The sequence below is a fragment of the Macaca nemestrina genome (assembly GCF_043159975.1).
Source record: "Macaca nemestrina isolate mMacNem1 chromosome 4 unlocalized genomic scaffold, mMacNem.hap1 SUPER_4_unloc_2, whole genome shotgun sequence".
In the NCBI taxonomy this organism is placed as follows: Eukaryota; Metazoa; Chordata; class Mammalia; order Primates; family Cercopithecidae; genus Macaca; species Macaca nemestrina.
Window position 1 is genome coordinate 69,402 of NW_027257556.1, and position 14,537 is coordinate 83,938.

Below are 14,537 nucleotides of genomic sequence, written 5' to 3' on the forward strand. Positions count from 1 at the left end.
TCCCACCGGCTTTCCCCTGGAGCTCAGCCAGAATTTCCCATTGAGGAGCCCTCAGCTACCTGAGAGCCAGGAGCTCTTGCGGAGAAGACACTGTCGGCATGCCGCCCGCTTTGATGGCTCTGCTCTGCCATCCCTGCGCTCCAAGGGCCGGACCCTGCCGCTGCCTGTGCCAGACGGGTCTCAGGGAGGTGCCAGTGAGCGGGTATGCATGGCAAGGCCTGGGCATCGCTGTCCATTTTCCGTGGCTGCCGGTTTCATTCTCTCGCTGTTTGTCCCCTTAGCAAGACTCATGAGGTTCCTTGAGGACAAGACCCCCTCCTGCCACCTGGTCTGTTTCCTGAACGTTCTCTGCACTAGCACAGCCCTGGGATGCAGCCCTCGGGAATCAGGGTGTTGGCCATACATAGTAGGGCGGGTCGCTCTGCTGGGCACCACGATGGATGTTAGCTGCTGTGCTTCACTTTGCGGACACGTTTAAGTACAAAAGTAATTTTAAAATTTCACCATTATTTCAAGACAGCTGAGAGCCTATTAGCACAGAATCCCTGGTCTGAATGAAATCAAACAGTTCTTATTAATTATTCATGATGCCATGAATATGTAGCCTTATTTTTTATAATTACCAGTCTGTATAATTAATCTTTCATTTGGTTAAAGTACTTAACAGTAAGTAGAGCTGTAATTTCAACTGTTTATAAAGCATATGGAAGAATGTTTAAATGTTTAATTAGAACCATTTTTTTTAGTTTCATAGAGAATTTTTTTTCTTGTCAACGAGGATCTTTAATTATTTAAACCAAAAGAGGAAAACAGACCAGAAAAGAAAAACAACTAGTAAAGCTCGGAACTGCGAAGGTGGCATCGTTCCGTTAGTCTCGGGTTTTGCTTCCTGGGTTTGTGACGTGGTCAGAGTCCTTGTCTTTGATTTCCTAACACAAGTTGTTAAAGTTGGAAGTGAGTGTGAAATTGAGTTAGTCTAGCTTTATTCTTTCACGGATGAGAAGTGAATTATCTTCAGCAAGGTGGGTGCAGGCGTGGTCCCCGGGGGTCACTGTGGTGAACAGGCTGCTCTTGTGGGGAGCCAAGTTCATCATCACTGGGACAGAGCCCAGGACACTTCCCCGGCTGGCCAGCCTCTTCCTAGAACCCCACACATTGCAAAGGATGGAGTCCAGATCTATACCATAAAGAAACGAGGGTGGTTACAGAAAGCACCACGATCTCAGCTGAGTGGCTCTGAGCACCCCAACGTTGGGGCACCTCAGCATCATGTGTGGCTCAGGCTGTGCCCTGCAGGGAGGCTGGCCCGATTGAGCTTCGATCTCCACCCTGAGAGTGAGGGCTCCTTCCCCCAGAGTGAGTTAAAGCATCGTGTGTCCACCTGTGCAGTGGCTGGTCCCAGTGGCCCTGGAGGGCTGAAACCCTGGGTCTTGCCACTGGTCCGGGGCGTCTATTTCCCCTTCCTGCAGTTCCTGTGTCTGTGTGTCCAGGGGGTTCCGATCCCTGTCTCAGGACCATGGGTGAGGGGTCAAGTTCACCCGCTTTGGAGCTGGCCCGGATCTTGGTTCTGTGGATCCTCGCTGTGTGGCTCTGGAGCAGTTCTGTCCTCAGGAGAGGGATCCTTACAGCCGCCTCTTGGGGCCATGAGGAGAATTAATAGGACGACCCCCAGGAAGCTGCTCAAAGCCCTGTGCGGGGCCAGTCCTGTGTCTCCACCAGTTCCTTCCCTCTGTGCTCCCCCCCACTGTCACATCGCGAGCCTTTATTTCCTTTTCCTTGGACCCAGGCAGCGAATGCTCCGCTGCCCTTGGCAGCCCCTTCTCTAGTCTGTCCTCAAATCACTTCCTGACGGACAGCCCTGACTAGCCATCGGCGTGTCCAAAACCCCACAAAATAGAACCCAACTTTCCTATTAAGCTGTGCAGAACTGTCCCAGCCCCACTTCCCACAGGCTGGCCTCATTCGCCATGGGATCCGTGGTTCTCACCTGGGGCTGGGGGTGTCCCTGGCATCTTGTGGGGAGTGTCAGGGATGTCCCTCCAGGCCCAGTACAGTCCCCCAGCCGGTGGGCAGCAGACAGCAGCACCCAACCTGATGTCCCTGTGGCTTCTGGTTCCCCGAGGCTGGCTGTGCTTTGCTGCCTCTTCATGCCCTCTCTCCACCTTCGCTGTTTAGCAGTGTTCCATCCATTAGAGCTCAAAGCACTGCCTCCCAGCAATGCAGCCCGTTCTTCTGGCCTGCCATCTGCCTGTGCCCCGCGGTCTGTACCATGTCCTCACGGGCCCATCAGAGCAAGGCTCCCAGGGATGGAGAGGTTCCTGTTTGTGTCTCTGTCCCACCTTCTCTGGACCTGTCACCGTGCCCTTTGCCGACAGAGGTCTTGGGTTGATTGTCAGCAAAGCAGACAATCTATATGGCTCTAAATGGTTGTGAACATGCTTGATTGGGTGATTTTACAAATAATTGGATATGTAAACATTTGAGTGTGACACAGGTGGATTTTTGGGCTAATGGTCTTGTTCTTCAGGGAGTAACCACAGGCCCATCCACAAGGACCATTTCCAGCTGATTTATGGAACGCTGTTCTACCTGGTTAATTTTGAACGTTATCTCAGCCTGAGAGGTAGGTCAGCATGTGACGAAGATCACTGGTTTGAATCCTAATCTAATCCTTAGATTGAATCCTAATCCTAATCCTAATCCTTAGGAGCTGCAGCTTCCATGTCTTCGTTTCTTCCTTGGTTAGGTAGGGAAGGTATGAGCTACCTCAGAGTTGTGAGTGAGGCCTGTATCGAGTGAGCGATTTAAGTGACAAGGACTGCACCCGGAGTGTTGGTATTTAAAGACCTTTAAACATCACGATGCTGCATTTTGGTACCCAGGTAAAACAGCAAAGTTATTTCAGATGCAGACACAGACCGTCGGTGAGGTGGGGGGCTGATGGCAGGAGGTGGACCACCGACCCTGTAATGAGGGCGTGGTCTGTTCGAGGCTGAACGAAGTGTAAATCATTGCGTGTACCACGGAGGTCCCCTGGAAGGGTCCATGTGGCTGAGCCGTGCGGTCTGTCCATGATGTCTGGCAGGAGCAGAGCTTTCGGGTGCAGCCTTGCTCTAGTGTGCACGGCCCTCAACGGTCTCAAAAGTCTGAGGCTTAAAGCAGGCTTGGGGTTTCCTTACACCTCCTGGACACCTAATTTGCCTGGCAAACATGTTTTTCTTGGGTGTAAAGGTGAAGGAGTGGGTGACTCTGGTGAAAGTGTACTAATTACTGCACTCTGGGTCAGTGGCGCTTGGTTGAAGACACTATCTGCCCTGGGTGGACATCTCTGGGGTGGTGAGAACCGGTGGCTGGATGTCGCAGTTTTGCCCAGAGGATGCCAATTTTTTCCTTTTTCCTCAGTAACAACACCCTACTTTGTTTAGGGAAGCAGCACACCCAGCTGAAAATCCAATTGTCTTGCACGGCGGAGCGGCTGGTGACACAGGTCCAGATGCTGGGATGCTGATGGGGGTTCCTGGAGTGGGAAGTGTCAGGAGGCTTTCCCGACCAACAGCAGCCCTGGGCCCTTGTCCAGCCTTCTTGCCCGGGGCATGACACCTGGAGGGAAAGCAGCTTCGGGGGCCCGAGGGCCAGAAGGCAGAGTCCTGGCGTGTGAGGCAGGCCTGGGCCAGGCTCCTTGGAGGATGTCACAGACCTGCTGCCCATGCAGGGACCACCCACCTCTGAGCCCCACGCAGATTTTCCTCCGTAGCCGAGTGAAATCCTGGTGTGGCGAGTGAGGCAGTCAGAGGCACCTTTTGTGGAAGGAGGACAAAGCTGGAGAGAAAGAGGTTTTCCTAAAGGCACAAGGCGCTGATTGTGCGTTAGGGATAATTCCTAGGAGTGTGGTTGCTGGTGGGTGGAAAACTGTAGCCAGAGAATAAGTGGGAATGGCCCTTGCTGGTACTTAACGGATTTGTTCACGAATGATCTGAACAGTTCCAGTGAAAAGAGCATTTCGGACACAGAAGTTTTCATCCTGCCTGACAATCAGCGTGACTGTGGGCTGTTCCATCCTTCTTGGGCGACAGTGAGAGGGTCTCAGGCCCTTCCGGCCCTGTGCTGGCATTTCCCCAGGGTGTATGCCCCATCCCGAATAGGCTGGAATGCCTCTGGGTGCAGCTGAGCCTCTTGAAAAGGGAAGAGACATGTGATGTGCTCTGGCTGAACAGGAAAGTGAGGGAGGACAGGGAGAGGGGCCTGGAGGTGAGGAGGATGGTGAGCAACACTGGGGAGAGAGGACGGAGGGTAACACCAGGGACAGGGGGACGGAGGGTAACGCCGAGGACAGGGGCATGGAGGGTAACGCCGGGGACCGGGATGGAGGGTAACACCACTTCTCAAGGTGCCTTTGGGGGATGGTGCCGCCTCTCTCACCCCAGAGTGAAGCCAACAGGATTCTGTCCCGAGGAGCCCCAGAGCCTGGCAGCTGGGATTGGCCCAGTATGAACCACCGTTCACTGGCTCTGCACCCTGGGACAGGCTCCCTGGTGTTTCCACCCTGGTTTCCCTTCTGGACAGTGGGACCCTGAGTATCCCCGTCCCAGCTGCACCCAGAGCCCTGGACTCCAGCGTGTCATCGGCACTCGTTAGCGTTTCTTTTGTTGTGGTCCGTGGATGAAGTGGCTCTCTCTTTGTGTGTTCACAGCCCTCCTGCTCACTTTACCTTCTGGGAACACTTTTTACAGAGCTTCGTATGTGGGGAGGACTCAAGTGATTAATCGAATGTTTCATCAGGTGCGGTTCTTCTGTTTCCCAGTTTTGACACAACATTTGGTGAAATTTCCAGGGACTCCTGTGGTCAGCCTCACGGTTTCACTCTGTCACTTTCTAATGCAGTATTTTTGGGAGTCTTTTAAATTCAGCGCCACCACTTAAAAATAAGTTTTACAATATGCAGTTTCAGGTTAATTCTTTACCTTTGTGTCTCAGGCAGTGGCTCCCCACCTGTGAGTTGTCAGAAAGGTTCACGCAGTTTTCCAGGGCGGCCTTTGCATTTACTGGAACTATAAAGAGCTCGTTCCTGCTTCGGAGGCGATTGACACGCAGTGCGCGTGAGGCTGTGCGTGGCTTAGCGTCTTCTGCAGGCTTAGAGGTCACTTTCTGTTCTTCCCCAAGCCTGCTGCGCTGTGCCGAGTGTTCACTGCGGGCGACGGTTACGCTGTCTGGCACAGGCCACCGAGGCCACAGGGCAGGTTCCACGTAGCAGAGCCTGCAGAATGGCAGAGCCCGGCCTCCTTGCCGCCCTTCACGGGGAGCAGAAAGCGCAAGCCTGTGATCAGAGCTGTGCTAGCCCAGAAAGCCTCTGAACAGGTTGAATTGAGGAATCTGCTCCTACCAACTGCCCATGTTTAGGATGTGTTTGAGTTTTTGTGATTTTTCTTGCACTGAAGCTACTGGACTGGCTCTGTGTCACCGTCATGGGTCTTCATGTTGCCCCGACGGGAAACGGCGGGGGTGGAGGGCTACACAGAAGCTGCGGCCCTGATAATGAAGGGCTTGTTGCCTCTTGGGACAGTGAGTTCAAACTCTTCGTAATTGTCAGCACAAAGAGTGACCCGCTGAGGACACGGCTGTAATACAGGGTGGCATGGTTGATTGTCATAGCTGATATCAGGTACCTGCCTCTAAAATGACGGTACCCGTAGTGTGGCTCCAGGAGGGCAGCTCCTGCCAAACACACGTGCTCCTGGGCCCCTGCAGACAAGGTCGTGTTGCCAGCCAGGCCTGCAGCTGTGAGTGCAGAGGAGTCTACAGGGCACCGAGAGCCTCCCTCGTTTGCTTGTGGGGCCCAGCCCTCCGTCCCTCCCGGTCCCCAGTGCGGCTTCTCCCAGGATTCTCCCAGCCCTGTGGACACCTCCGTCTTCACAGCTTCTGTAGTTTTCTCGTGGGCGCCCCAGGTGGGCGCCTGGGCAGGGTTCGTGTGTTAGTTGAGTTCTCTCTAGCCAACCCTGGCTCGTGGCTCAGCAGGTCCCTTCAAATGAGTCAGCCAGCTGTGTGCCTGCATGTTCAGGATACTTGTCAGGGTCCTTCCTCAGAGCAAGACCGACGCTCACCTCATCCTTGGGACTTTGGAGCCCGCCCTGGAGAGACTCTAGCCAGTCCAAAGGGGCCGTCCGGGTCCCGCAGGCTGGTGGGAGTGACTTCTGAGCCACTCGAGACCCCACTTTGTGTTCCTACACACCACAAAGCCACTTAAAGTGCCATGTTCTGGTGCCGTGTGCCTCTCCAGTGTGCCACACAAGCCCGGACGGGGATCTGAGCGGGCGCTGCCTTCCTCAGGCTATGCTTGAGTTTTGGGGCAACTGGAGCACTCGTGGCTGTGATGATCACCGCTGTCTGGGCTCCCCTAGAAGGTCTCACCCGCAGCCTGAGGGCCACGTCGGCAGCCACCGAGGAGCCGCCAGGTGCGGCGTTGGTCCCACTCAGTTCTTTTCGACTTTGGTGACACTTCATACACTTCATAATTCCTAGTCAATATCGGGTATTTAGTCAAATAGTGTCAAGTAGAGAGAGGCATTGGCCCATCTGGCAAAAGGGTAAGGCATGGTGCTTTAGGTCCAGGTCCCCAATATCAACTATGAAAATAAAACGTTGTCATCTCCAATTGCAGCCCTGTCCTCAGCTGGTCACTGTTTACGCTAACAATTATAAACAGCTTGAACTTGCTGTCCTGAGAAGCAACACATCCTCCTTTCTCTCCGCAGTGCAGCTGCCTTGGTGGATGGAACATGCCCCTCCTCCCTCCCTCCCCCTCCTCTCCCCTTCCCCCCTCCTCTCTCCTTCCCCCCTCCTCTCTCCCTCTCTCCCCCCTCCTCTCTCCCTCTCTCCCCCTCCTCTCTCCCTCTCTCCCCCCTCGTCTCTCCCTCCCTCCCTCCTCCTCTCTCCCTCTCTCCCCCCTCTTGTCTCCCTCCCTCTCCCCTCCTCTCTCCCTCACTCTCCCCTCCTTCTTCCTGTCTTCTCTCACCTTTCTCCTCCCACCTTCTCTCCTGGGCTAGGGGCAGAAGAGAAGAGACCTCCGGAATCTTCTGCTTCATTCAAGCAGCTTGGGGTCAGCATCAACTGCTACAATTTGGCTGCCCCAGCAGGTGCCTCAGGGCAGCCTTTCTAATGGGAATCCTGGAATCATGTCTTTCCTTAATGTGTCCTAAAGGCTGGAGGACATGAAGTGAAACAATGCTCCATGCTCAGTCCTGTGATTTTGTGTATTTATTGGACTTAATTTGAAATTAAAATAAATAATACCCAAGGTAGAGCATGAAAAAAAAGAAAAAACAGGCTATGGTGTTTGAAAAACAAACAAAACCGTTTGGTTTGTTGGTTTGTTCTTAGACCTTCAGAGGCTCCTAGGTCACAGGTTTCAGTTTCTCAGCGAGTGACATTCTCGTGTCAGCCTCTTGTTTGATGATGTCAGCCACAGCAGAAAGAAGCACTCCGTAGGCCCCGTGCTCAGCACATTGGCGTGAGCTTCTGCCGTCTTCTGTTCATGCTCATCACAGCTCTGTGCAGTGGGCGTCCTCCTGATCCATGTGGGAGAATGGCGGATGGAGGCGGAAGGGTGAGTGACGGCAGGATCACATGAGGGGTCTCTCCCGTGGTAGGGAGGGGAACCGGCCCAGGACCTCGGTGCCCATCGCGTCCTTCCTCCTCCTCCTCTGCCTCTCTGTGACTATTTGACTCAGGCTGCAGGGACAGACATGACTGTGCAGAGCATGTGTGCACCCCTGGGGGTGTGTGCTCATATTGGCAGAGAGGGATGTGAGCGTGTACAGAGCGTGTGTGCACACCTTGGGGATGTGTGCTGGCATTGGCAGGGACAGATGTGAGTGCATACAGAATATGTGCTGGCATTGGTGGGACAGATGTGTACAGAGCGTGTGTGCACACCTCGGGGTTGTGTGTTGGTGTTGGCACGGACAGATGTGAGCATGTACAGAGCGTGTGTGCACACCTGGGGCTGTGTGCTGGTGTTGGTATGGGCAGACGTGAGCGTGTACAGAGCGTGTGTGCACAACTAGGGGTGCGTGCTTATGTTGTTTTGTAAGCGGCAAATACGTGGCCCGTTGCCTCGGGCGGCCCTGCGCCCGTGCTGAGTCCGTCAGTGGCCCTCGGGTTGGGGTCTCCATCTCCCCAGACAGCACTCGAATGGCTTGAGGTTTCAGATTCTTCCCCTCCGGGTACTTGGACCTCCTCAGGACCAAACATCAGAACCAGCCAACTGCAAACTACAAGAACGTTCAAATGCATCTTCAGTAGGAAAAAAAGGCAATTGGAATAATTTTCCAACATGACCCCGTGGGTAAGCCGTTAGATACTCCAGCCAACAGATTGAGTCACTTTAAAATTTACACCAATTAAAATAGTTGTGAGAGTTACAGAGCTTTACCGCTAAACCTTGAAATAATTGAAGCGTTCTGCTCCACTTGCTTACAAACGGTTTGGGGATAACTTTCAGTCCAAAGCAGCAACCTTCTAAATCCAGCTTAGATGCGAGGCTCCCACTGACACAGGAAGAGACAGTGGCCCTTGATTATTCTCCTGTGTTCAGATACTTTGTCATTTTTTTTTTTTTTTTTGTATCCTGATCAGCACTTCTGCTTTTCCAATTCAAACTAAAGGGAGTTTAGTTCTGTTTTGGAGAAGCTGTGGTTAGTGGTTTCTTTTCATGGTTTACTTAATCTCTTAAGTCTGGCACTTACATTTACCCAAATGGACTTTTCTTTAGTACGACGGTGCCGTAGCCCAGGGCTTCTCCCTCCATATCTGCTCCACAGGAGGCACCCTAGGAATGGGCGCTGGAGATCCAGCCCCTCTCCGTGTGCCCTTTTCTTTGAGTCCAATGTAGGTTTGGCTCAGAGAAGAAAACAGGCCTCCAGGTTAGGTGCCTCTGACTGCTTGCTTGTGAAATGTTTAATGAGAAGGCGTCTTCCAAACTAATTTTACACATTAATAGTTGTAGCTTAAAGTATCACTGCAGTCATAAGAACAAGAAACACTCCCATAAAGTAGATAAGCAGAAAAAAGCCGTAAAAGTTTAATAAAGCGCAAATAAAATGGTGTTGTAAGAATGTACAGTGGGAAATGTTCTCAGTCCAGCCAGATCGGCTGTGGCGTCCTCCTGTAAATACATTCAGCCATGTGTGGCCCTGATCGCAATCACTACTGTGAATTGTGATCCAGAATGTTCTTGGGGGCCGATACCTGGACTGTGCCAGCAGCTGAGTCTCATTGGAGGTCACGGTGGTGATGTGCTTAGCGCGGCCAGCTGGGCTGAGGGGTGGTCACCTGTTCACTCGCCACGTGCAGCCGTTATTCTTGTGATGGAGTTGCACAGGGCCTGGCTTGTCCACCTGGGCTACTTAAAGTACCGGGAACCCAACCGCTGGTGGGTGCCTCCCGACATGGGAGCTGTCTTTTTTATCCAGGGCCCTCTGGTGCTGCAGACCCTGAGTCCACGGGGAGGCACCGGAGGGCTCTACTGGGCCATGGAGGTCCCCGAGCAGGTGGTCACTCATTGTGAAGTGGTCCATGGCCTGTGAGGTTATTCCCGGGGTCTGTGTGAGCGAGGTTAACCAGTTCACAGCTGGGCACTTACCCCTTACACAGGTGACACTACTTAAAGTGGAATCTCTATTAGCTCGCACGGGCGTGTGTGAGGAGCTAGGAGGGTGCGGAGGCTTGGCCCTAGCACTGGAGCCCGGGCTCCTGACATTCTGCGTCTTCCTGCTGAGGGGCCGTCAGGGCTGCTGTGGGTCCTGAAGACAGTAGGTGCCATATGGACCAGGGGATGCGGAAGCCTCTAGAGGCTGCGGGAGGCGAGGAGACGGTCGCTTCCCCAGAGCCAGCCCTGTCGACACCTTGACGTTAGCTGGTGGGACCTGTTTTGGACTCCAGCTTTCAGAAATAGGAGAAAATAAGTCAGTGTTCAGGGCGCTAACTTTGGGGTGATTCAGTGGAGAAATAGAAAACCAGCCCACGAAGGTGCACGCATTGAAATGTGCTCTGTCCAGGTGTTCACAGTGGCGTGAGGGGGATGGCATCAGGGTTCGGGGAACTGTGCAGCTTTACTGAAGGAAGGGGGCTCGCCACGCCTTTCCTCATGTAACTGAAGGTATGTATGCCTGCCACACCGCCCAGGAGACAGGGACTAGAAATCTGACTTTATTTCTTATGGGAACCAAGGTCAGAACACAGTGAGGGCCGAGACGAGCTTCCTACAGCCTGACCTGGGAAGAGGAATCGCAAGTAGTTTGTGGTTTTCTACACAGACCTGTCCTTTCAGGTTTTGTTAAGTTCTGGAAAAAGGGAGAAGCCAGGCACACCTCGGCGACGGACAGTGTTTCTGGAGGTGGTGCGGCTTCAGCCTTAATGTGGCCGTGTGGTTGGGAGGCTCAGAAACTGCCCTCCAAGAGCACTCATCTGTTCCTTATTGCACTAATACCTCATTTACAGAAATCCACAGAAATTACAGAGCAGTGCGAGAGGCCTCTGGTCTGGATGGGTTTGTGTGGGCCGAGGTCACGGGGTGTTGTCCCAAGTGCTTATCCTGATCTGGCAGAGGCTCTGTTCCCAAATAATTATTCCACAGTTTCAGAGCCTATATCTGAGTGATAGTCTTTTAACTTTGTTGCATAAAAGTAAAGTATGTCTTGAGGGTCTAAAAATTCATGTAGTAATCATGGCTGTAAACTCATACATGGGGCTTTTGGGATGGAGTGAAAACCACCGTCACCTGGCGTGGACGCTGTGTGGTATTTTTAGCGTGGTGGCCTGCTCGTGCCTTGAACTCTATCTGCAGTGTGAGCAACAGCTGTGTATTTGAGAAATGTGGGCAGGTCAGCTTGCTCCTCCAGGGGCCTGCGGGCGTCCGGGTGAGGGGCCTGGGATGCGGCCATGTCAGTGGGAAGGAGCTTGGTTGTGTCAGCAGATATGTCTGCCTCTACAGGCCTGCAAGCCAACCAGAACCCAGTTTTCCTTTGGCCATCTAATGCCAGAAAAAAATCTGTTTCTTAGAGACTTTCATAATTTATATTAATGAACCGTTTGACCATACATAAAATGTTATAAATGTATGAGGCTTTACAACTTGGCAGATGTGTAACTCACATGTTATGATTGAATCCAACTGTTGAAGATATTTGTTTCACTGGAAGGTTTTTAGCATTTTATGTGCAAACCAAATGCCAGTAGCATTTTGAAAGAGTATTTTGGAATTTTAAACACAGAGTGGGACAGTGCTGGGTCTCTGGGATGCTGGTGAGGTGGACGTGACCTCAAGCTCTTGGAGCTTGCAAGCATGATTCCTAAATTGTCACACTTGCAGTGCTGGAAGTCAAAGTGGACTTCTGTAAATGAGGTATTAGTGCAATAAGGAACCGATGAGTGCCCTTGGAGGGCAGTTTCTGAGCCTCCCAGACACCGCCGGAGGAAGTGGGGGAGGGGGGCAGTAACCCACCAGAACCTGGACGGTGGAGCCGGGTTTGCTGGTGGCCCTGCGTGGCTGGTCATTACGTGCAATAAGGAACAGGTGAGCGCCCTTGAGGGCGGTTTCTCCCTGCTTCGGAACTGCAAGTGGAAGATGCCTCAAAGTGGGGGGAGGTTGGTGGTGGTCGGTTATCCAGTGGGGCCGGATTTGCTGGTGGCCGCTGCGTGGCAGGTCACGGGGTGGAGCGATAGGTGAGTGGAGTGGGAATAGAGGATGCACCCTCCACAGCTACTGCTGGGAGTTGGCTCTGGTAGCAGAGGGGGCATAGAGGGATTCCCACCAAGGGCAACACGGCTGGGGTCCCACGTGTGCTGGACGCTGACATGTGGCTATGTGATCTCAGTCTCCACAGCCATCCTGGGAAGTGGGTTCAGTTACCTTCCCATCTCACATTTGAGAAATCTCGAGCTCACATCACAGCTGGGTGGGTTGGAACTAATGTCTCAGGCAGGACGTTGGCCCCAGAGCCCAGCTCTTACCACCCCCCCCGCCCTTTTCAGTCCACCAAGCTTGTAGAAAGGGGTGTGTGGTGGTGGGGGGCGGCTGAGAAACCAACACAGTAGAAGGGGGGAAGGAAATAAACCAGGCAGGAGACACAAGCAGTACTTGGGAGGTCTACACGGGGTCTGGGTGTGGGGGGCACCTCTGGGCCTGTGAATCCCGTTCTGTGCTCCCGGCTTACCCAACCTTGGCCCTCAGCCACATGCTGTGCGTTTTAGGTGAAATCTCAGTCCCTCGCATGGTGCGAGCATCTTTTCTCCCTGGCTTTGCCTCTCCTTAAATCACAGAGTCTCAGTGGGGATGGCGGGGTGGTTGGTGGTCCATGGAATTTGCCCTCCACTTTCCCATCCTTGTCCTGTCCTGTCTGGCCTGTTACCTGAATCGGTGTCTCTTCAGAGCCTGCAAATGAGTGGAGGCCACAGCAGCCCCTCGCTGACCGGCCTCTCAAACTTTTTTATTCATCAGAATCGTGTTAAATGCTGATTCCTAGGCACCCCATTAGACTCTCTATGCCTGCCTGGCATGGGTACTTTGGGGACGGTACAGAGGGTTGCTGGGCTGTTCCAGGAGGGAATTTGCATTTGTAGAATGTCCCCTGTGGTCTTTCCAGCACTCTACTTTCCACGCACACGTGGCATTAAACCTGGAAGACCTCTGGGTGTTGTGCTGGTGAGGAAGTCCCGGCTGGACGAGGGGCTGCTGGGGCTCGGACTTGATTCCTGGGCTGGGGGCTGTGGGCTTATTCTCTTCAGTGGGCCTGCTGATGGGATGCCCTGAGAAGTTCTGCTGTGCACTCAGGGGATGGTGCAGAGACAGGCTCAGGAAACACAGACCATGGATTTAAAAAGTCCTACTGGAAAATCTTTTATGAGCAAAGAAATTTGCATCTAACTGAAGACAATCATTGCTTGAATAATTGGTTTGTTTACAAAATTGGTCCTATGAACAGATTAAAGTTTTCATTCATGCCTTGTCTATAACGTAAATAGGAGCTGTTACCGCAACCTAAATTAGCCTTAAATTTTGTATCAGATTGCAGTCCAGATTACAAACGGCTGCTTGATAATCTAATTGATAAAACGGAGGAATTTAGTGCTTGGAACCCAAGTGAAGAGAACAGAATTACTTTGGCTTCTCAAAAGCATGTGACTGAGGGGTGACCTGGGGTGAAGAGAAGTGGCTGGAGTCATTATACTCGAGGAGATGATCTGCCGGAGCGCCTCTCAGCTGTCTTCTGGATAAAACAAAAGGGCGAAAAATGGAAAAATTCAGCACTGAGTTCGTCTATGCCCTGAGCTTCTCATATGGTCATTAATGTGACCGGGCTGTATCTGTGAAGCCTCCATACAGGCACAAAGGAATTAGGCTAGAGTAAGGCGGCCGGCGACCTCTGGCGTCTGGACCGCGTGTCATTTCCTAAAGCCCTTTTGGGTGAAATGACAATCGCAATGTCTGTTCGGAGAAGTGTAATCTCACGTATGAGATACAGATTTTAAATGATGTAGATTTTAAACACCAAAGTCAGGAAGCTTGGTGGGAGTGGCTGTCTTCCAAGTGGTTTTCTGTGCTGCCAGGGATGAGGCGTGGATGTGTTTGTTGGTGAGATCCACTGGTGAAAGGGCTAAGCAAACCCTGCAGCTGGGGCAGTGTGAAGCTACATCTCTTCCGGCATCCCAAGTAAATACATTTTGTAAATCTTGTGAATTTGACCCTGACCCTAACCCTGAGTGTTGAAGTCTGGTGCAGTGTCTTGAGCCCTCTTCTGCATTGAGGGTGAGTGACTGTAAATGAGCGATTCCTCAGTGATGAAAGTTCAAATTTGGCTTCCCTGAGGAAGCCAGACCTCAGTCACCCGTATCTCCATTGTAAGCACTGTGGCCTCTAGGCGGGTGGCTGGAAGTTTCCAGGCCCGCCTTGGAGACACAGCCGTGCAGTGCTTGATGATTTGATAACATCGGCCACCTTCTGTCTAATCATGGTACAAATGATTCTCCTACAAGGAAACGGATCTGGTTTCTTCCCTGATCGTTGGAAGAAGCAGCCCACCTAGGAACCGCACTGTCCTCTGCACTTTCACAGCGAAGCCTGTGTCTGTCTCCCAGGAGTGTCATGTGTGTTGTGGGAATCACGGGAATTGCCTCTTTAATTCTTCCTGCTTTTGAGGGCTCGGGCAGCTCTGCCTGTTTCACCCGGGACAAGCAGCGTGTGGTCTCTGGCTGCTGTGGGACTAGGGCTTGTGTTTCACCTGGGACGAGCAGCGGGTGGTCTCTGGCTGCTGTGGGACTAGGGCTTGGGGTGCATCATCACATCCGGTGACCTGTCCAGGTGGGCATCATTGTCTTTTGCCTGTTGGCTGAGGCAGCTGTGATGCCATGGGGGTCATGCTTGTGTCAGGGCCAACCCAGTTCTTCCTGTGCACACCTCTCCTGCTGGAGTGCCTTTCCTTATGATGACGTGCTGAATTAGGGCGGAGAATGCAGAGAGGCTCTGGGCGTCTCCTTCCCATTCT

General features: G+C 52.6%; 1 long non-coding RNA gene across 4 annotated transcripts in view; it reads left to right on the plus strand.

Moving 5' to 3' along the window:
* Positions 1 to 7,031: 7,031 nt before the first annotated feature.
* The window catches only part of LOC139361040 (uncharacterized), a 124,855-nt gene continuing 117,349 nt past the window's right edge, over positions 7,032 to 14,537 (plus strand). The window contains exon 1 of one of the 4 annotated variants that reach the window (XR_011618618.1): positions 7,032 to 7,600. This is a non-coding gene — a long non-coding RNA (uncharacterized lncRNA). The remainder of the gene's footprint in view (positions 7,601 to 14,537) is intronic. The other 3 variants (XR_011618615.1, XR_011618616.1, XR_011618617.1) reach the window with 3 other exon arrangements.